This window comes from Eurosta solidaginis, chromosome 1 (genome assembly GCF_040869045.1).
Source record: "Eurosta solidaginis isolate ZX-2024a chromosome 1, ASM4086904v1, whole genome shotgun sequence".
In the NCBI taxonomy this organism is placed as follows: domain Eukaryota; kingdom Metazoa; phylum Arthropoda; class Insecta; order Diptera; family Tephritidae; genus Eurosta; species Eurosta solidaginis.
The window spans coordinates 109,807,412-109,831,573 of NC_090319.1; the positions used below are offsets into that span (position 1 = coordinate 109,807,412).

General features: G+C 37.9%; 3 protein-coding genes across 30 annotated transcripts in view; 2 read left to right on the forward strand and 1 right to left on the reverse strand.

The window, feature by feature from the left end:
* Rim (Rab3 interacting molecule) overlaps positions 1-12,776 on the reverse strand; it is a 272,945-nt gene extending 260,169 nt beyond the window's left edge. For 13 of the 22 annotated variants that reach the window (XM_067759657.1, XM_067759677.1, XM_067759675.1 and 10 more), the window contains exon 1: positions 11,506-12,776. The gene's annotated coding sequence lies outside the window, so the exon portion shown is untranslated. The remainder of the gene's footprint in view (positions 1-11,505) is intronic. The other 9 variants (XM_067759666.1, XM_067759662.1, XM_067759658.1 and 6 more) reach the window with 8 other exon arrangements.
* The window catches only part of Hs6st (heparan sulfate 6-O-sulfotransferase), an 812,621-nt gene that overhangs the window by 729,610 nt on the left and 58,849 nt on the right, over positions 1-24,162 (forward strand). The gene's annotated exons all lie outside the window — the stretch shown is intronic.
* Positions 1-24,162, forward strand: part of LOC137236719 (uncharacterized) — a 296,244-nt gene that overhangs the window by 32,202 nt on the left and 239,880 nt on the right. The window lies entirely within an intron of this gene.

The following is a 24,162-nucleotide window of genomic DNA, read 5'->3' on the forward strand; positions in this document are numbered from 1 at the left end:
AGTATGCAACTACCTTCTCCTGTCGATCGACCAGTTGTGATAAAACGGCTCCTATAGCACATTGGGGCAGTGCACAAACGCTCTTTCAATGTTTGGAAAGCCACTTCTTGCTCCTTCTTCCATTCAAAAGCTTTACTTTTTCTTGTAGGCTCATGGAGGTTATGGGATACGCTGGAAAAATTTGGTACAAATTGCAGGTAATATGTGCACAGCCCAAGGAAACTTCTTAATTCATGCAAGTTCTGTGGTCTTGGCCAATCCTTTACTGCCTCTATATTTTAATTTGTTGTACGGATACCTTCTGTCGTTACCTTGTGACCGAAAAAATTTACTTCCTTTTTAAACAGCGCACACTTTTTGGGACTTAGTTTCAGACCAGCTCCAGCTATTCTCTGGAAAACTTCCTCCAAGTTTTTAAGATGTTCATCGAAGTTCTTGCCCAATACGATGATGTCGTCCTGGTATACCAAGCCTGTTTTCCAATGCAATACCTGATCCACGAGTCTCTAAAAAGTAGCTGGTGCACTACAAAGTCCAAAAGGCAGTACTGTAAATTGCCAAAGACCATCTGCGACGCTGAAGGCTGTTTTTTCTTTGTCTTCCTCTTTCACCTCCACTTGCCAGTAGCCACTTTTCAATTCCAGTGTGGAAAACCATTTCGTACCAGAGAGCGAGTCCAAAGTGTCGCCAATTCTTGGCAACTTGCGGTAGTTCACGCAAAACCTCATTTTCTCATCCTTCTTCTTCACAAGTACCACAGGTGAGCTCCATGGACTAGCTGATGGTTCGATGACGCCGCTGTCGCTCATTTCTTGTACGATTTGACTCACAACTTCCCGTTTTACCAGTGGAACACTAGCCTCGCGTCTTCAGTGTCAATTTGATGTTTCACAACATTGGTGCGGCCTGGTTTGGAACCATCCTGGCCAAATATGTTTGCGTACTTTAGGATAATCTTCCTCTAGCCGTGATGCCATTGGAATGATCAGTACTACTTCAGCCTCTTGGCATCTTCCCAAAATAGCTCCTTTGGTCAGTTTGAGTGGTGACTTGAACTCATTGAGTACCCTTACCGGAATAGGTCTATCTTGTTTTGTCATAGCCAGGGTTTTGCTACAAGTATGTTCGGTGCTGATTTGTTTTCTGCTTCGACAACCCACAATTTATTTGTCCCACAATCTCCATAAACCTTTGCCCTTTGCTTGCTTCTGATTTTGGTGGTATTTGCCGAAATTAAGCGGTACATCCATGTTCTTATATCGCATCGTCTTGCTTTGCATGTCGATCTTGATGTCCTGGTCGATTAAAAAGTCCACTCCAATTATGATTTCATCAACAATATCTGCCACTATAAAATTGTGTACTACCGTGACGTTCCCAATTGAGGCTTCACGTGCTACTTCTCCTAGAACCGTGCTGTCTTCTCCAGTGGATGTACGCAATCTTGCTCCATGCAATGGTCTTATCTTCTAAATCCAATCGAATTATGGAATGAGATGCACCCGTATCTACAGTCAGTAAACGTTCCTTTCCATCCACATGTCCTCCGACAATAAGATTGTTTGACCTTCTTCCAATATGTTAGATATAGATTATGGGGCATTCAATTGAGGAAGCCAGCTGTCTTCCCTTGCGGCTGACTTGCTTTAGTTTAACGATTGATTGGTCTTGGAGATCTGCTCATCTCCTTCAGCTCTGCGTTTACGACCACCCACATTGTTGGAACTGTTAGGGTTGGTGTTGCAATAACGCGCAATGTGCCCTGGCTTTCTACACTTAAAGCATTTGACTGCATCATTATTCTTCTGCTGCGTACCATTTAATGCTTCCAAAATTGTGTATACCCAGTCTGCCTTTTCCACTTCCACGCGTTGAGCTTTGTATGCGGACTTACTCAAAAGCGACGCTGTTTCTTGAGTCAGTGCAAGGGATACCGTTTCTGCGAATGTGGGTTTTGGGTTTGCATATGTCGCTCGCTTCGATCCTACGTCCCGTATGCCATTTATAAAACTCTGGTTTTTTACCCTCTCGGTGTACTCTACGGGTGCATCCGCATTTGCCAAATGAGCCAACCTTTCAACATCCGAAGCAAACTCTTGCAAAGTCTCATTAGTTTTTGTTAACGGTTTTGCTATTCTATTTGATATATCTGTTTCCTGTGTTCGCTTCCGTACCTTCGTTCTACAGCAGCCATCAATGCGTCATAACAGTTCCGTTCGTACTCTGGGACCGTCTGGAGGATTTCGGCTGCTGGCCCCTTCAATGCTACAAATGGAGCTGCAACTTTATCTCCAGCATTCCAGTTGTTCACTGTTGCGGTCTTCTCAAACTGTAGCTTAAAGACCTGGAAAGGAACAGAACCATCAAAGGATGGTGTCTTTACCTTTGGATTACTCGCTGAAACTTTTGGGCGATTTATTTGCTACTCCTGTATACGACCTCTCAAAGCTTCTATCTCGGCGTCCATTTTGTCCTCGGGTTGTACAATTTTTGTTTTCTGTGCTTCTAACTGCGAAGACATTTGTGCCACCTGAAATGATAAGCGCTACTCTTGTACTTCCATCTTGGATGTAATCTATGTCGACATTTCTGAAATACGCGTTTCTTGTGCTTTCAACTGCTCAGCCAACTGAGATGTCATATATGTCTTCTATTCTTCCAGTTGGGATATCATATATGTCTTCTGTTCCTCTAGTTGCGATGACATGTTGGTGGATATTTGTGATAACATTTCGGACATTTGTGCCGATATTGCAGCCAATATCATGTTCAGGTCTGTATTCGCCATTGTCTGCGGTGTTTCATTTTTCTCCTCCAATTTTGTTGTCTCATCGCCATCAAAATGAAAGACATACTCTTCCAGGTCAATTCCTTCTAATTCCATTGCCTCTCGTAGTCGTGCCTGAAGTTCGTGTTTAATGCCGGTTATATTCAATCCGCGGCTCTTCAACTCCTTCTTCAGTTGCTTGATCTTCAATTCACTTAACTTTGTCATGTCCTTGTTTTCCTCTGGAATTTATTCAACAATTCCTCTTCTGACACCACTTGTAGCAATTTTACCTCAAATCCTCTTATTTGTAGCCTTCTGCTACATTCGAATCGCTAAACTGTTGAATAAATGACTACAATGTTTAATAATGCAAAATGGCCTTTATTCAAGTACTTTCAAAATAACACTTCTATTGCTCGACAGATAGCGTGCTTATTCGAAACTGACTCTTGCGCCTCTACTGTTGCTGCTTTTATACTGTGTGATTTCCTCGTTGCATCCTCTAGGCGCTTCCAGAATTTACTTAGTTACTGATATATAATTATAACTGCAGATGCACGTGTGTAGCTCTCATATGCGCGTGTATTTGTGAGCGACACTTCCACAAATACAATAGCATACTTTTGGGAGCATCTCGGATAAGATATATGCATGTGTTTGTGCGTTGCTTCTCCGCTGAGTGTACGTACATATGTGTAGACATAATGATTGATTCGTTTATGTAGATACATAATTATTGATTTATGGATGTGCACACAAGTCACCCTTAGCATCGGCTTAGAGATGACAGTACCCCTTATTGTTGCTAATATTCGTAACCATATATATAGATTTTTATTTTTCACACTTCACTATAATATTAAAACGAAATGCAGATATTCGCTGCTTTTGAAATTCGGCTTAAAAATTGCACATGGAACAATTAAGACTCTCCTGATTTAAAAAAATTTCTTAGTACCTCAAATCGCCGGCCTTTCAGAAACTCCGGGCCCCCGCTCGGCGGCCCTGGTGATGTGCTATATATATATATGTACGTAAAGTTAAATAAGCACGTGCACAAACATATCCATACCAACTGAAAAGAGGTGCACCACTGCATATACGTAACACTTTATTATTACGTATAAACAAATAAAAACATTTTCAATAAAATAATACTGCGACTATAAACTGAGATATAACCTATCCTATCTCTCAAGTTATATCAAACTACACACGGGGTCCAAAACAAATTCAAAATCGGTTCGGTAGTTTAGGAGTCCATCGCGCCCAAAAAGTTTGTGACGCGTTTTTTTTTTATATATTAAGATATAATTTTGACAAATTTTAATATTGGCTCTGAGTTAAAAATTACTTGCAAGTGGGCCTTGAATACAAGATTGCATATGACACCACGACACTTTGCGTCGCCTTCGCTAACATTGATTCACCACTACATTGCACCAAATAATTCACGAAGGCACTTCGACTACTGTCCCTGGTGACTCTATCGTCGCGTTGCGTTATGCTGTGCTTTATTTTTTTTCACTATTGAATTTTTTTATGATTTCTTGTACTCTGTTGTAGGAGGCAAATACACTGGCTTCTGTATATAAATAAATAATAAACAAGTAAAAGTGTCTAAGTTCGGGTGAAACCGAACATTATATACTCATCGTGAGCTTCAATTGTACATTTCATTACTTTTCTACATAACACGTAGCACCCGTTTAAAAAAAATGTCTCCCCATTTTAGAAAGTAAATTGATACAAAGCTCTTTTTCGCTAAGATATGGCTTATTTTATTCGTCCCCTTTAAAAATCTTGTATATAAAAGTGGGCGTGGTCCTTAACCGATTTCGTTAATTTTTCTTCAAAGCATTCCTTATAGTAAAAACAACCACTCTGCCGAATTTTGTTATGATAGGTTTAACGATTTTTGATTTATGTAATATATAAAATTCTTCTGTCACGTTGTTAGAGGCTTAACTCGTCCGAAACGGCTGAACCAATTCTCATGAAATTTTATGGGTATATTTGGTAGGTCTGAGAATCGGCCAACGTCTACCTTTTTTTCGCTACTTGCGTAGGGTCTTGGGATCAAAACGTGGACCCGGGTACCCCTAGAAGGTGTTTATACAATATGGATATCATATGAAAGCTGTTGATGAGTACTATATTACAGGATAATCTTCATACCCCTGGGTGGCTAGGGTCTCGAGATATAGCCCAAAATGTGGACCCGGGTACCCCTAGAATGTGTTTATACATTATGGGTATCAAATTGAAGCTTTTGATTGTGCTATAATACAGAGTAAGTTTTACACCGCTGAGTGACTAGGGTCTCGAGATATTGGCCAAAACATGGACCCGGATACCCCTAGAATGTGTGTGTATTATAGATATCAAATGAAAGCTGTTACTGAGAGCTTTAAAGTTCATTGTGATATTCGATTTAGTCACATCAACCTGGCAAAACTGATAAATATGCATGCGAAGCCGAAATAAAGACAAGAATTAATATTACCCACATACCTACTTACATACTTCCTATTCGATTTGCCTGAAATTTCGTATATAAATTTGCCTACATTTGTACTTACGATGCTTTATTCCAGGAAGTATACCAGAGACGGACTGGGACTGGGATTAGGACTAGGACTGGGACTGAGACTCGGACTGGGACTGGGACTGAGACTCGGAATGGGACTGGAACAAAATATATACCACCCTCTGGGACTGGCAATAAGAGATGAAGAAGAAGGAGAAAAACTTGAGAGAAGAGAAAAGAGAGAAAGAGACTGAGAAAGAGATAAAATGAGACGAAGATGGAAACGAAGCGAAAAAGATGGAGGGAGGAGTGAATAAAAACATTAGGAAAAAGTGCAGAGTGAGACGAAAAAAGCTTATTAAAATGTATGCAGATAGGCCAAATTTAATGCAGAACAACGTCTGCCGGGTCTGCTAGTCTAATATATAAAATTATTGTGTTACGGTGTTAGAGGCTTAACTACTCCGAAACGGCTGAACCGATTCTCATGAAATTTTGTGAGCATATTGGGTAGGTCCGGGAATCGGCCAACTTCTACCTTTTTTCGCTACTTGCCTAGGGTCTTGAGATCAAAACGTGGACCCGGGTACCCCTAGAATGTGTTTTTACAATATGGATAACAAATGAAAGCTGTTGATGAGTGATATAGTACAGGATAATCTTCATACCCCTAGGTGACTAGGGTCTTGAGATATAGGCCAAACCGTGGATCAGAGTAACACTAGGATGTGCTTTTACATTATGGGTACCAAACTGAAGCTGTTGATGTGTGCTATAATACAGAGTAAGTTTTACAGCGCTGAGTGACTAGGGTCTCGAGATATAGGCCAAAACATGGACCCGGATACCCCAAGAATGTGTGTGTATTATGGATATCAAATGAAAGCTGTTGCTGAGAGCTCTAAAGTTCATTGTGATATTCGATTTAGTAGCATCAATCTGCAAAAACTGATAACTATGCATGCGAAGCCGAAATAAAGACAAGAAATAATAACACCCACATACCTATTAACATACGTCCTATACCAGAGACGGACTGGGACTGAGATTAGGACTTGGACTGAGACTGAGACTCGGAATGGGACTGGAACAAAATACATACCACCCTCTTGGACTGGCAATAAGAGGTGAAGAAAAATTAGAAATAATTGAGAGAAGAGAAAAGAGAGAAGGAGGCTGAGAAAGAGATAGAATGAGACGAAGATGGATATGGATGACGCGAAAAAGACGAAGGGAGGAGTGAATAAAAAGATTAGGAAAAAATGTCGAGGGGTAGGGCAGAGTTAGACGGAAAAAGCTTATTAAAATGTAGGCAGATAGACCAAATTTAGGGCAAAACAACATCTGCCGGGTCTGCTAGTGATTAATAATATTTTTAAAATTGATTTTATCACAATTGGGCGGTGCCACGCCCATTTAAAATTTTTTTTTTAAATTTTTGTCAAGAGTCTCAATATCAGTCCACACGTAAAGTTTCAACATTCTCAAATATGACTTCCTTGTCATTGTCTTGTTGTTGTAGTTTTTGTATTAACAGTGCTTCGCCCCATTGAATGGGCATGACCACTCACAAATTTTCATCAAAGTCCTCTAACGGGAGTCCAGGGAAACTGTCTGTTTCAACAGGGGCGGACCATAGGGAGATAGGTGTTAGAGGTGTAGATTCCACTTACAATTAAAAAGAAGGTTGGTGTCATGTGGGGACACATCGCATGCAGGACATGTATTACGTATGTCGTGGTTGATTCTGGGCAGGTAAGAGTTTAATCTGTTACAGTATCCATCCAGATGTTCCCTTTATCCTCGTGGAGGCGGTGCTAGATCAAGCAGTTGTTTGATAGGATTTCCTAATTTTGAGACAATTTAGCAAAAACTGCTTGTTCAACATTTCATTGTGCTCTTTAATATTGAACTCTTTGGCCTTACTATGTAGGTTGCGTTGGGAGGTCATAAGGAGAAATCCGATGGCAGTTCTGATTGCAGCATTTTGACAGGCCTTTAGTCTTTTCCAGTGGTTATTTTTGAGACCAGGCGACCAAGCTGGTGACGCCTAACTAATGAGCGGCCGGCCAATTACTTTGCACGTTGTTAGCGGCGTTTCTTTATCTTTTCCCCATATGCTGCCGGCAAGCGACTTGAGGATTTTGTTGCGACTTTGTACTTTAGATACAATTTCGGTGGCATGAGCCTTGAAGGTTACAGTATTATCGAACGTTGCTCCTAAGATCTTTGGGTGACTGACAGTCGATAGTGTGACACCATCGACGCATACGTCCAATATTTGCGACATCTATTCCTTCCACGTCGTAAACAGAGTGGCCGTGGATTTTGTAGGTGATGATGCCAGGTTCCGCGAGGTGAAGAAACTGGAAAGAGCGGGGAGATAGCTGTTCTGTAGCCATAATAGTGCAGTCGTCAACATAGAAAATGATTATAACTCCTTCTGGTGGGGAAGGGAGTTTTGATATGTAGAAATTAAACAGAAGCGGGGTTAGGACCCCAACCTATGGTACCGTGGTACCCCCTGTTTAATTATCCTCGGTTTTGACATTTCGTTCCTAAATTGAACCGAGGCCTGCCGATCATTAAGATAATTAGCGGTCCAACTTTTTAAACAAGGGGAACATGTGAGCCTTCTATGTCTTGGAGTAGCTTGCCATGGTTGACTGTGTCAAAAGCTTTATACAGGTCAAGTTCCACGAGCACCGTCCTATGATTGGGTTTTTTCTGATTTATATAGAGCCTTAGAATATTCTCGCGGCAGGCGCGCTTGACGTTAGAGGTAACATTTTAAGGGGCTATCACTAGTAGGTGCCAGTACCAGAGCGCATCCGATTTATAACCAGCAAAGGACTGCACACATCCGCAATACTTTCTTGCGCCTTCGAGGGTATTTTTGCGGTTAAAAAAATAACAGAAACATTGAAAATAGATGAAATTTTATAAAGAATACTTTCAATAATTGCCAAATAAAATGGGTCCTTTAGAGAAGTGACAGAGAACTACTACACAATAGCTTTCAGATTTATCACCAAACCATGGTGGAGCAATTTACCTTAAGCTTTTATTGAAGCCAAATGACAATCTACTAAGTACTGAATAAAAACAAATTAACAGCTATACGAGTGAATGTAAGACCTACCGACAAATTAAGCATGGGCGCCGTAACACTACCAATATCCGCGATGTTGGCGCAAAACTTCAGATTCGTCTTTTAATTAATCAGAAGTCATGACTTCCATTTTATTTTGTTACTTGTATGTTGATATTAATAAATATGTATTTTGAACAATTTAAGTTCCCAAAGTGACATTTTAACAGTACCCTTTTTAGCATGCCTTGGCGCTAGCTCAACGCAATTTTGTTGAGCAAGGTGTTACTTGCACAAGGAGCCGGGGCGTATGCGTAACGTATTTAAGAGGACCAACAAGATATTAAGACCCTAAACTGTTTTCAAATGAAATGAGTGTAAATGGGAATGTACAAAAGTTATGTTGAAGAGGTGGGATATAAAAGATTTCTTATGGCCTGACTACCTCACCATTCAAGTCTGGTACTTATCTCTGTACCGAAACCCACTAGGTCCTAACTAGCGAGCGCTTTGCGTCGGATTAGCACTTGTTCGGAGGTAGTCATTAAACCTGCATGACGAAACTGCCGTTCTGTGTGACTGCCTCCCATTTTTCTGCAGGGTATGGTTTAAAATAACACCTACCCATTCGCACATAATATTTGTAATAATAATTTTGCAGGGCCCAACTTTATTGCTGTTTTCATAGCAGATAATTCTGCGGCCTGTACACTCAGACAAAAAATCGTTCTAAAACGAACGGAACATGTTCAAAATTAGGAACATTCGTTGACAAAAGTCTGTTAAGTACGTTTTCTCTTAACTCGTGACCGATGGAATTGTTTTAAGAACAGTTTTTTCAAGCACACCGCTCGTATTTTATGACCACTTTGGTATTGATGGTGAACCTTCTGTGCTCATTTCAAACGCTACATGGGTTTGATTTAAGATTTATCGTGATCACGCTTCGAGAACGATTTGTGGTCGATTTAACAGTTTTCGGTTTCAATTGAAGAACGGTTTGTGCTTGATCATTGGTGGGAGTAAAAAACTACCATTTATTTATTTTTTATTAATAAATAATTTTTTTGTCATTTATAAAAAATATTAATAAAAAAATACTAATAACAAAAAAAACCATTATAAAAATTCCAAAAGATTAGAAAAAACGCATAATATGCATTTTTAATATATTTCTCTTATTGCGAAATTCTTCTTATTTGATGATACAATCTGAATAAATATTTAAAACATTGCATAACAAGTTTGAGAATTACCTGTGCATATGTGAATGGAACTGAAGAGAAATAGGAGTAAAAAATAGAATATAAAAATTTTTATTAAAAAACTTCAGAATTTGACGGTGATCGAACTCGCGCCACACGATCACAAACGCAACATCATAGACGGTGGGCCACTACAACTGTTTAATAGCTTGAGCCAAATGTTGTATTTAACATTGTAGTGTACACTAATTATACCGTTTCTTTTTTCTTGAACCTTTTTTAAGAACATTGTTCTTAATTTAAGAACATTGTTCTCATTAATAGAACATTTGTTCGTATTTTAAGACCAGCCGTTCTCTTTTCAAGAAAATGGTTGTCAGTTCAAGAACAAGGTTGTTGTTTTGAGAACAGGTCGTTCGTTTTTCAAGAACAAAAAAGTAAGAACATGAAAAGCTTGAATTGAGTCCGATGGTGCTGGATTTAAAACGACGTTTTTCTCTGAGTTTAGTGCCTAAAGAATTTGGCTTCCGACTAGAGGATATGAACATGGGACGTGCCTACGGTGCGATATCAGAAAGAACTGCCATGTAAGTAAGTAACCTCATATCCAGCTTAAGTAATTTTCCTTTAAAGATAGGAGCAAGTAGAAGTTTTGCAGTCCTTACCAAAACAGATGGGAATGTGAATTTGTGGAAGACTCAGTTAAAAGTTTTAGGTATTGATTCAAACAGATGGACCTTTATTCATCAGATATTTTTCACAAATTTCACGAAAATGGTGGAATGTTTATAAATCAGTCAAAAATAGGGAAAACCCAAGAGGGGGACGTGTTCTTGTACGTCTTTATATTGATGGTTTCAGGAAGCTTGTTTTTGTTTTTGTTGTAGCAGTGCAAAATGTTATCAATGTCCTCTAAGGGTTGTCCGAGAAAACTTGCTTTTTCAACAGCATTTGACTAGAGAAATAAGAGTGTTGGAGACTTTGGTTCCACATTGCCATTGAAAAGATATTTGATGTCATGTTGTGACACGTTACAAGCAGGACTTACATGGGGTATGCCGGAGTTTCTTCAGGATGTATTAAATTACTGTATTCAGATCGAAGTTTAATTTAGATTCACGCTCGTCTACCTGGGAGAAATTGCTTTTCTCAACTGCGAGTTCCGGGTATTAGTCTTTAAGAACGGAATATACTAATTCTTCATACAGCTGAGTTCTTAAGGGTGAGATTTTTAAATAGTTCTTTTGGAGGCGGGGCGTCTTCCATCAGATGTCTGTTGGGATTTCCAGGTATCTGGATATTCAGCAGAAACTGTTTGTCCAGCATTTGATTTCTCTCCTTTATGGGGAGTATTCTGGTATCACTGTGTAGATAATGTTCTGAAAACATAAGAATATATTCCGTGGCATTTCTGATCCCGGTCTTTTTAGGTGTAAGACAGTCTAGTATTTTTGGATTAAAATAAACTCTATCTTATGAATTTTTAGGAATATTTTTCTTCAGTGAAATATTTTAAAGTAATAGTTAAGCAACATGACCTCGCGTAATCAACTGTTACGCCACGGATGGTCAACTTTCTCAACGGAATATCAAAATAAACTCTTAACTGATGCTTATATATGTTTAGTAGTTTCCACAGATATTTACATATCCCACGTGAGCTCGCAACATACTCCGAGCCGTTTGTTCATTTGGTAATTTGATTACTTGAAGATCTATTTTGTTCTTAATTGTTATCATCAGATTTTTGCGCCTACTCCATATTAAAAAAGTTGATAAATGAAGCAAAACAGATATTTATTTATATGAAAATATGACCTATTTACAAAGTTTATCTTGTACTGTTTCAATGTTGTCGCTGCAACACTGTCTATGACAGCTGATGACATTGAAGTATGTTGGAGAGTACCTTTTGGGAGCCAAGCGCAGAAGCATGTTGAAATCACATATATATTACAGGCTGGTGAGATAGCAGTGGGAGAGCGGTAGATACTTCGTACGAAGCACAAAGAATGAAGAACAAAGAGGTGAGTTCCCTAACCTCGTTTTCTCCCTTTAGCCTGTTTTTGATTTCACCACTCATCGTTGTAATTTGTTCGCTAGCTTACACAATTAGCTTTGTTATCCCTTTTTGTCTTCTAATGTCATTTTATCCCGTATTTTCCCCCACATCTAAGTTATTCCTTATTTTCTTTGTGCATTTTAAGCTTAAATTTTTGTGCGTATCTTTCGTTTTATTTCGGACGCGTATGTGCGTTCGTTTTATTAATTTAAGTAGTAAGATTTATAAAACACTTTAATATTGTAGGCAACACATAATTATGTTTATATCTTTTCAGGCATTTCAAATTTTCAAGTCGTTTTTATTTTTGTTATTGTTATGGGATTCAATTAAAGCAATAGGACAATTTCAGTTTTATACGATATAATTCTTTCTATTCCAAATATTCAGTCTGGTCGTAGGCACACTACACGGTTTTATTCTTACGCCCAATATTTTTATTTGATTTAAAGAATAGCTTTTCTAACTTTTTTGCTATCTTCGTTAGATTCATCATTCCCAACTGTCGAAAGAAGAAAACTTCACGGGCATGTTTTGTGAGTGTATTCGTTAGTGACGAGTGTCACCTTGCAATGAAGTTTCGTTTTTTTTTTCTTTTTTCCATTCAACGTGGCCTTAAACAAATTCACTATAATTAAACGTTTTTCATGCCTTGATAAAGCATATTTCATAAGAAAAACTTAAATACTTGTAATATTTGTACGTATTTGCTCCCATGCACTTTTTTTTTTAAATTTCATTATTTTTGTCACGTAGGGGACTGCAAATTTTCTTCACAATTTTCTTCCACTATTTCTACACCGATCTAACAACTATTTTTCATTTGCAATAATGAGAAACACGTTATTTGATACCATATTTGTATATTTTTTGAATTTTCATAAATTTTTATAATTTTTGCATACACATTTTTCACATTTTCACCTTCATTCTGTGCTTGCGTATTTGCAGATTTACGTATATGTACATCGCGTTCTTGTATTTTCCTTTGGCTTGGTATATGTGTAAATATGTATGTATATGTAATTTTTATGTATATGCATGTAACGTGAGCAGTTTCTCCTGTGTGTTCCTTGATAATTAGTTTCTTGAACGATGAACGAGCGCACAATGAGAACGACGACGACGACTCTACTACACGGCAATAACTACTGAGCGCTGATTCGTCTTTGCCTGGCGGTTTAAGCTATCAACCGTTTAGCTTTGGCGAAAGTAACCCTGCTCCGGAGCTAAGAGCTGATACGAACAACCCGAAGTGTAGTGGTATTTCAACAATGCAACATATGTCTGGAAGATGAGCCACAATCAGCAGTGGTGAATATAAATACTTACACATGAGAAATATTACAGATGACATTCGCATAGCAGCGGCTCTTAACCGATGGTTCGGGCACCACTTATATAGATGAAAATACCCTAATTGCTTCAAGGAATTTATTATTATCGCTGATAACGCGCTGCACATAATAGTTCAAACTATAATTTAAAACCGATTTTGCACCGAATTTGCCCTTGCCTACAAGACCAAAACGGCGGCCACCGTGGTGATGGTAGCGTGCCCTGGGTTCACACCCCGGGCCAAGCAACATCAAGATTTTAGAAATAAGGTTTTTCAATTAGAAGAAAATTTCTCTAAGCGGGGTCGCCCCTCGGCAGTGTTTGGCAAGTGCTCCGGGTGTATTTCTGCCATGAAAAGCGCTCTGTGAAAACTCATCTGCCTTGGAGATGCCGTTCGGAGTCGGAATAAAACATGTAGGTCCCGTCCGGCCAATTTGTAGGGAAAACCAAGAGGAGCACGACGCAAATTGGAAGATAAGCTCGGCCTTAGATCTCTTCGGAGGTTATCGCGCCTTACATTTATTTTTTTTTACAAGATCAAAACTTTTACTTTTTTTAAACCTCGCAAAGTTTAATGCTGATTTCAAACTTTTATAGTAGCTTTAAACCACTAAATAGCAATTTCCAATATGTCTTGGTTTAATTCTAGTTAGGACAGTTGAAATACATACTATTAGATGAAAAATCTAATATTTAAAGAAAAAAGTATTACACGTACCGCGTTTTAAATTTTTTTTTGGTCTATATTATAAACTGTGAGAGGATGACGAAGTCAGAAGAAGCCATCGCGGGCGCTGATGGACTGCCTGCCGAGCTATCCAAATGCGGCGGCGAGGAGTTGGTAAGGCGCATGCATCAGCTTCTTTGCAAAATATGGCCGCACGAGTGCATACTCGATCTTTGCCCAGCCCACAGGAATGGAGATCCTGCAAACTGCAACAACTATCGCGGAAATAGTTTTCTAAATATCGCATATAAGGTCCTGTCAAGTATATTCTGCGAAAGATTGAAGCCCACCGTGAATCGGTAGATTGGACCTTATCAGTGCGGCTTCACATCTGGTAAATCTACTATCGACCAGATTTTCACAATGCGCCAAATCTTGGAAAACACCCGTGGAAAAAGAATCGACAGACATCACCTCTTCGTCGACTTTAAAGCCGCCTTCGACAGCACGAAAAGGGGCTGTCTATATGCCGCTATGTCTGAATTTGGTTTCCCCGCAAAACTTATACGGCTGTGCAAAATGACGTTCAGCAACACCATCAGCTCAGTCAGAATTGGGAAGGACCTCTCCGAGCCTTTCGAAACGAAACGAGGTTTCAGACAGGGTGACCCCCTATCGTGCGATTTCTTTAATTTGATGCTGGAGAAAATTATACTAGCTGCAGAACTTAACCGCACTGGAACAATATACTACAAAAGCGTGCAATTACTGGCATATGCTGAGAAAATTGATATCATCGGCCTAAACACCCGCGCTGTTAGCTCGTCTTATTCCAAACTGGAAAAAAAGCGGTAAAGATGGGTTTGATGGTGAATAAGAACAAAACGAAGTACCTACTGTCATAGAGCAAAGAGTCAGCGCATATACGCCTTGGCAACCACGCTACTGTTGGCAGCCATAATTTCGAAATAGTAAAAGACTTCGTTTATTTGGGAACCAGCATCAACACTAGCAACAACATCAGCACTGAAATCCAGCGAAGAATCAATCTTGCCAATAAATGCTACTTTGGACTAGGTAGGCAATTAAAAAGTAAAGTCCTCTCTCGGCGAACGAAAATCATACTCTACAAGTCACTTACCGTACCGTCCTGCTATATGGGGCAGAAGCATGGACCATGACAACAGCAGATGAAGCGGCTTTGGGAGTGTTCGAGAGAAAAGTTCTTCGAAAGATTTATGGACCTCTACGCGTTGGCGGTGGCGAGTACCGAAGAAGATTTAATGATGAGCTGTACGAGCTATTCCAAGACATCAACATAGTCCAGCGAATTAAAACGCAGCGGCTGCGCTGGCTAGGCTATGTTATGCGAATGAAAGATGATGCTCCGGCAAGAAAGTGTTTCTATCGGAACCCGCCTATGGAAGCAGAGGTAGAGGGCGGCCCCCACTCCGTTGGAAGGACCAGGTGGAAAACGATTTAAACTCCCTTGGTGTGACCAAATGGCGCCAGTTGGCAGAGCAAAAAAGCGATTTAAACGGTTAAGCGCCAATTAAGTAAGTAAGTAAATAAGAGCGGATAAACCCAAATTGTATTACATATAGGTTAATTTTTATTCCAGAAATTTGAGAAATAGAAATTTTCTGGACTAAAGTTTAAACCAAAATGTTTCAATGCAAAACTAGTTATTGAAGCTCGTTTCATTTTAAACTTAGCAAGATCTGGATTTAAAACCAAAAAAAAGCTTAGTCACATGCGAAAACCAAATAGTTTAAGATTTAAACCAAAATAGTCAACCTTGTTAAAACTAGATGGATTGTTGTTTATTAGCGAGGCTTCAAATCATATTTGTATACCCAGTTGAGCAGAGCTCACAGAATATATTAACTTTGATTGGATAACGGTTGGTTTTACAGGTATAAAGGAATCGAGATAGATATAGACTTCCATATATCAAAATCATCAGTATCGAAAAAAAATTGATTGAGCCATGTCCGTCCGTCCGTCCGTCCGTCTGCCCGTTAACACGATAACTTGAGTAAATTTTGAGGTCTATTGATGAAATTTGGTATGTAGGTTCCTGGGCACACCTCTCAGATCGCTGTTTAAAATGAACGATATCGGACTATAACCACGCCCACTTTTTCGATATCGAAAATTTCGAAAAACCGAAAAAATGCGATAATTCATTACCAAAGACGGATAAAGCGATGAACCTTGGTAGGTGAGTTGAACTTATAACGGAGAATAGAAAATGAGTAAAATTTTGGACAATGGACGTGGCACCGCCCACTTTTAAAAGAAGGTAATTTAAAAGTTTTGCAAGCTGTAATTTGGCAGTCGTTTGATATCTTCTAATGAAATTTGGCAGGAACGTTACTCCTATTACTATATGAATGCTTAATCAAAATTAGCAAAATCGGAGAACGACCACGCCCACTTTAAAAAAAAAAATTTTTGTTAAGTCAAATTGTATCAAAAAATTCAATATATTTACAATATATAAGTAAATTATATCAACATTAAACTCCAGTAATGATATGGTGTAACAAAATACAAAAATAAAAAAAATTTCAAAACGGGCGTGGTTCCGCCCTTTTTCGTTTAATTTGTCTAGGATACTTTTAATGCCATAAGTCGAACAAACATTTACCAATCCTTGTGAAATTTGGTAGAGGCTTAGATTCTAGGACGATAACTATTTTCTGTGAAAAAGGGCGAAATCGGTTGAAGCAACGCCCAGTTTTTATATACAGTCAACCGTCTGTCCTTCCGCTCGGCCGTTAACGCGATAACTTTAGCAAACATCGATATATCTTTACTGAACTCAGTTCACGTACTTATCTGAACTCACTTTGTATTGGTGTAAAAAATGGCCGAAATCCGACCATAACCACGCCCACTTTTTCGATATCGAAAATTACGAAAAATTAAAAAAATTCCATAATTCTATACCAAATACGAAAAAAGGGATGAAACATGGTAATTGGATTGGTTAATTGACGCAAAATATAACTTTAGAAAAAAGCTTTGTAAAATGGGTGTGACACCAAACATTTTAAGTAAAAGAAAATGAAAAAGTTTGCAGGGCGAAATCAAAAGCCCTTGGAATCTTGGCAGGAATACTGTTCGTGGTATAACATATATAAATAAATTATCGGTACCCGACAGATGATGTTCTGGGTCACCCTGTTCCACATTTTGTCGATATCTCCAAAACGCCTTAACATATACAACTACCACCACCCCCTTTTAAAACCCTAATTAATACCTTTAATTTGATACCCATATCGTACAAACACATTATAGATTCACCCCTAGTCCACCTTTATGGCGATATCTCGAAAAGGCGTTCACCTATAGAACTAAGGCCACTTCCTTTTAAAATAACCATTAACACTTTTCATTTGATACCCATATCGTACAAACAAATTCTAGATTCACCACTGGTCCACCTTTATGGCGATATCTCGAAAAGGCGTCCACCTATAGAACTGAGGCCCACTCCCTTTTAAAATACCCATTAACACCTTTCATTTGATACCCATATCGTACAAACAAATTCTAGAGTCAGCCCTGGTCCACCTTTATGGCGATATTCCTAAATGGCGTCCACCTATAGAACTATGGCCCACTCCCTCTTAAAATACTCTTTAATACCTTCCATTTGATACACATGTCATACAAACATATTCCAGGGTTACCCAGGTTCATTTTCCTACATGGTGATTTTCCCTTATTTTGTCTCCATAGCTCTCAGCTGAGTATGTAGTGTTCGATTACACCCGAACTTAGCCTTCCTTACTTTTTATTTCTAAATTATACGTGAAAAGTTCGTCATTTCAGAAACCTCCACTATGAATATAAGGTTAAAAGTTTGAGCCTAAATATGAAAATTGTTTATACTACATACATGTATGACCAAAACAGTTGTATTTTAAAATAATATTATAACAGGGTGAAAGAGGGTGTACCGAACTGGGTTTCAATTTTAAACCAGAGAAGTCTTCGCGTTCAGTAAAAAAATTAAATTTAAATTCATATCGTATTACTTAATATGTATAACACAAAATGTTATGGAAAGAAATCTGTGACCTGCTGCACTCTTCACAAATGGGATAACAACATCTGGTACTGAATTCGCCTTGGGTGAAAATTATATCGAAATCATATTTATTGCACTCCACTTTTATATTTTTGTTTTTCAGAAAATTTTTACAGTGGTTATGTTAATGCTTGAATATCAAAGGTCAGCCAGTTTATGTTTTTGTTAGAGCTTACGATTTCTCGAACTTGATCGAGAAGAGATTTCTCGCGAGTCTCGCCTTCTCGCGAGATTCTCGAATCTCGAATTAATCGTAAGGCTCGTAAGGCTCGCGAAACTCTCGACACTCAATTTAATCGATTCATTGGATGATTTATATAGAGCTTACAATTTCCTCTGGAGCACAAGCGAAAATTTTCACAAACCCACAACTAAAAAACCCCGAAATATATAGAATACTGAATATGCAGCGACTGAATTGAAAGTCGAGAAGCTCGCGCGTATTACGAGTATTTCGAGATTCGAGAATCTCGCGAGAAGCCATGTCCTCGATGTATCGTTAAAAAAATTAAATAGCAATATAATCAAAAACAAAAAAAAAAATGCAGAAGTAAAAAGATCTAAGTGTATAAATACTGTCCATACAGCAATTATGTTTATGTCGAGAAGCTCGCGATATTTACGAGTACTTCGAGACACGAGAATCTCGCGAGAAGTCGAGTTCTCGGTCTCGAAAATCTCTCTTGTGTTCGAGAAGAAATCGTAAGCTCTAGTTTTTGTTGAGAGAGACATTTTTCGTTCCTTTTGGTCCATATATATAAAGGAAGTACTTACAAATTTTTCTTTTTCCTTTTGTTATTTTCAAGGTGACCTGAGCTATATTTAAGGTATCATGTTTGTAGCTGAGAGGATAGTCTTTTAAGAATCGGTCGTAAGATTCCCGAATTCTAAATGGACTTTCGAAATATCTCTGAATATCGCCATCCCTGTCTCATCTAGAAAACTCTTTTAGCCTAAGTATTTCCACCTCATTTAGCCCAAACTTTCCTTCAAAGTAGCAGGTCTCTGGGTCATCGGGAAGTTCCTTAAAAATCTAAAGCAAAATTTCAAAGCTCGGATTATTTTTTGATTTTTCACGATCTCTGGACCACCTATCTTTTTCTCTCATGTTCCATTGTTGTGGAGTTTTCAATTTTATTCTTAGTTCCTAGAATCTAGCTCAACGGGGAGTTACTCAAATAGCGGTCGCAGTATTCCACATACTGTAAGTGGGCTTTTTAATTTCTTTAAATATCTCGATCCCTGTTCCATCGAGAAAGCGTTTTCAAAATTGATATTACAACGCAGTAAATACCTAAGCTATGTTCAAAGTTTGAGGTCACTGGGTGATCGGAAAATTCCTTAAAACTCAAAAGAAATATTTCCAAGTTCGGATGATATTTTGAATTTCCACGATCTCTGGACCATCTAGCGAAAATTTGTTTCTCTCAGCTTGCGTTATCATCAGGTTCTGAAGCACGTTCTTAGGGCCAATAATCTAATCTACGGGAAGTTTTTCAAATAGCGATCGCAAGATACGACATTTTGTAAATGGGCTTTCTAAATATCTTGTTCCCTTTCCCATCAAGATAACTTTTTCATCCTAAATAATACAACAATAGAAAGTTTAAATCTTGGCTTAAAGTTTAAGATCTCTAAGTTATCGCGAAGTTAAAACTCGAAAGCATAATTTCCAAGTTCGGACGCTTTTTAGAATCTTCACATTCCTCGGACCACTTAGGAAAGTTTTTTCCCTCACGTTAAATTGTTATCGTATGGATCTTTATCTCCTACTTAATTTCATCAGAGTATCACTAGGAAGTAATGTGGTTACACGAATGTGACACCACTCGGCATTCACTCAAGGCACTAACAATGGGCAAAAATGGCTCGGAGGGAAGAAAATGGAAGGGAGATATTCCCAATAAGGAACTAAATGTATCAGCTGGAAACGTTCTCATCGCACCCGCTTTACCAATACAAACCAGTCGATGCAGTTTGCTTGGGTTGGTTATTATTGCTCTTTTCGCGGTCCTCGGCCACAAAACTAAGAAAGCATACTCTTGGTGACTCTTGGCTTCGCCACAGTACTAAATGTCCAGTATACCCTTTGTGAGCTAGCCACCATGTTTTGACATACAGTCGAGTACATGAAAAGAAAGTTATTGTTGCTTTGTTAAAGGTAACATCTAGATTAGCATTCCACGTGAGGGTTCTGTCCACTATAAGCCCTAGGTATAAGATGGATAAGATACGTTTTTTTTTCTCTAGCAATAATGGTGGCCACCGTGGTGTGATGGTAGCGTGCTCCGCCTATCACACCGTATGCCCTGGGTTCAACTCCCGGGCAAAGCAACATCAAAATTTAGAAATAATGTTTTTCAATTATAAGAAAATTTTTCTAAGCGGGGTCGCCCCTCGGCAGTGTTTGGCAAGCGCTCCGGGTGTATTTCTGCCATGAAAAGCTCTCAGTGAAAACTCATCTGCCTTGCAGATGCCGTTCGGAGTCGGCATAAAACATGTAGGTCCCGTCCGGCCAATTTGTAGGGAAAATCAAGAGGAGCACGACGCAAATTGGAAGAGAAGCTCGGCCTTAGATCTCTTCGGAGGTTATTGAGCCTTACATTTATTTATTTTTAATAATGGTCGGCAAGTTTACTGTTATATATGAGTAATAACAGCCTGCTATACAAACTCCTAACTGCCAAATTGTGTTAAAACTCAGCGCGTTCTGTCGAAACCAGCGAATTTTATGGACCTGGGAAATATACTTCCGGCTAAATTTTCACTATATGTCAAACCTAGGAGAATACTCACGGTAAGGGAATCACGCACCACCACTTTGACGACTCCAAAACAGCTCCCGACAGCGCGAAAACGAGATTCCTGTATGCTGCTATATCGAAATTTGAGATCGGTTGAAAGCTTTACCGGCTTTGCCAAATGTCTTTGAAACTGAACGAGGCTTATTTTACTCGACTCCTTATCGTATCGGCGTGGAAGTTTAATTACTATAATAAGAGCGCACAATTGCTGTAATAACCCAATTAAGTTACCATAATTATCTCATGAAATATGTAGCTCGGTATCATTCGCATTGCACTAGTGGGTATGTAGCTTAGCTTTTGGGTAGTTTACAATTGCAATATGTTCCAAATGCTCATTTTCATTAGCTGATGAATTTTTGAATTTGATTTTCTAGTATTTTTGGGTCTGGCTTTAATGCAGCTTACATGTCGACATGCACTTGAAAATCTTCGACTATGTTTTTTATATAGTAAGATAGTCAAAAAGATGATTACGACAGTAGCCGTGTTTTTTAACACGCGTATATCCGTTTACGCTTAAACTTTATATTGACTGCTAAGAGACAAACTATAAATACACCTCTGAAATTGCTGCGCATAAATTTTGTCCTACTAAATTTCAATACGCATTATACTCAGATGTAACTGAAATATGTGTCTTTGTTTCACCCTGTACACTAATTCTATGTATTATATGTGTGTCCACAATTCATCGCAACTGATTCAGCTATATGTTATACCCTATGGCCATCAGAGCGTTGCGTCTCCGCTTTTCGGTACACCCTGTTGCTGTAGCTAGTTGTTTTACCACAGCCGCTAGATGGGTCTCCTAAGCATTATCTAAGCGAAGATAGGCGTTTTTTAACACGCGCAAACGAAACGTATACGCGCGTGTTAAAAAACACGGCTAGTATTACATTCAAACAAAATATTCGCTCATATATTCTTGGGCAGCATAATTAAGAGACAAGCTGTGCTTAGAGATTTCATTTGTCATTCGGAACACAAAAGATAATTAATTATAATTTCGTACTCTTCTCAATACAGAGTTCACATCTTTTGTAAAGAGAGACTTTCAGGCGACTTCAGAGAGAGTAAAATTTGTATAAAAAAAGTCCAATTTCTACTAACTAAAGATATACAAATGTACATATGTATGTATGTTTGAACATTGTATCTGTGTTAGTACGTAGTAGCCCAACAAGGATTCACACATCTGTTTACAATGTGGCTTAAGAATTGTTTGAGAATAAATTTTGCTCTAGCGAAAAATCGATAAAAAAGCTCATTGACGTCAGCGAGTGCGTAAAGCGGTAATGGAAGCCGAGACAGAGCTCTTCTTAACCAAAACAAATACAAACAGAAGTCAGTCACCCAAATATATATATTCGTACGCACGTACAAACATATATACTACTAAACACATGCGACAATTTGTGTACAACCCTTACTAATATCAGCTATTATCTATAATAATATCAATAAACTATACCGTTATCAGAATATGCGACCGTATATAATTTGCATATGAACATATATATAGGGTATTCCATCCCATTTCGACCAATTTTAACCCGACCCCTTTAGAATTGGCTGAAAGTTTTTCTTCTTTTTCTAGCTTACGAAAGACGTTTTTCAGAAGTTTTTCAAATTTTTTCATCCAACTCAAAAAAGTAATGAATTTTTAAAAAAACACCGTTTCTGTTTTCAAAATGCTATAACTTTTTCAAAAATTGACCGCTTGAGATCTTTTTTTTTTTTAATTTGTTTTTAAATGTACTTTTCGGAAAAAATTAAAAAAAAAAAAATTTTAATTTTTTTTTTTGTAATTTTTCAGTTTTTCGAGATTTTTCGAATTTCGCCCTCAAAATAAGTTTTAAATATTTTAAAAAAAAAACGGTGTTTTTTTTCAAAATGCTATAACTTTTTCAAAAATTGACCGTTTGGGATCAGTTTTTTTTTTAAATATGTTTCTAAATGTACTTTTCGGGAAAAATACAAAAAAAAAGATTTAAAAAAAAAAATTCACGGCCCACTCCGGGATTAGTGGGGATGATTGCAGATTTGATTGAAGTTTTTTATGAGAAAAAAAAGGGCGAAATTCGAAAAATCTCGAAAAACTGAAAAATTACAAAAAAAAAAAAAAAAAAATTTTTTTAAATTTTTTTTAATTTTTTCCGAAAGTAGATTTAAAAACAAATTAAGAAAAAAAGAAGCAAATCTTGCATATCCACAACTACATACATATGTACATATATCGGGAACAGATCAAACGATTTGAATGAAATTTGATATGTGTGTATGTAGGTAGTGTAACATTTTCTAAGACTCCCCACTTAGATTTAATTTTTTTTTTTTTTTCAGTTAAGAGCGATACACATATATCAGTCAGAATGAATTAAAAAAAAAAGGTATTTTATGCCACCTAATCATCAAAAATTTTTTATTCCAGCCGAAAAATTCCGCCAATTCTTTTCTCTTGAGAAGAACAACAATTGTGGAATAGGAATTTCGAATTTGCGAAGTCGGCTGTTTAGCCAATTCCTTTAGTTAAGACACCTAGCCAAAGGAACAAAATGAGAAAAAATACGTTAGGTGGCGCACGGATCGAAGTAATTGAATAAGAGTTTGGAAATTGGAAAATTTGAAATCGACTTTTAAGTAATAATAAATAAGGTGGGGCGCAATTAATTCACTATATATTCATAAGTGGACTCTTTTTCTGCTAACTTCCAATCCAAGTAATATGCGCTCCACTTTTATATTTTTATTTCTCATAAGTATTTTTACAATTTATATCTATATCTATACATATACATATATAAAAATTAATGCCATTTTTCGTTGTGATTTTATAACTCAAGAACGGGCTCACCTATCCAAACCAAATTTTTAGACTTTGTTCTGACTATTCAGAAGATGATTTTAAGAATCGGATACCAGGGTCTCGAGATATAGGCCAAAACGTGGACCCGAGTAACCCCAGGGTGTGTTTGTACAATATGGGTAGCAAATGGGAGCTGTTGATGAATGCTATAGTATAGATTATTTTTCATGCCCCTCCGTGACTAGGGTCTCGAGACATAGACCAAAACGTGAACCCGGATAACCCTAGGATGTGTTTGAACCACATGAGTATCCATTGTAAGTTGTTGATAAATGCTAATGAAAAGAGGGTTTTTCTTTTCGCTGGGTAACTAAGGACTCGAGATATAGACCAATTGGGAACTCGCCTTCAGGTTAAGAGATTGCATTCTTATGTACTACAACCAGTTAAAATGGTATATTCAATCACATAATAATATAATTTTTTTACCTGAAGGCGCTGAAAAGCGTTCAATGTCTGGTGAAATTATTTTGAAAAACACACCAAAAACCCATTTTTTTGGTCAGATTCATCCCACTCAGCCAGCGGATTATACGTATTAAACGATTTGTTACCTACTTAGCTACGCTCTTTCGCTCTCAAAATTTATGAACTTTCGTCTTAACTATCTTACTTATTATTCCCACCTACAAACTTACTTGCATTATATTTATATCAACTTGTATGTATGTAGAAGGCAGATCGACAAACAAAGTAGGCTTTGAAAAGACATCAAACAATA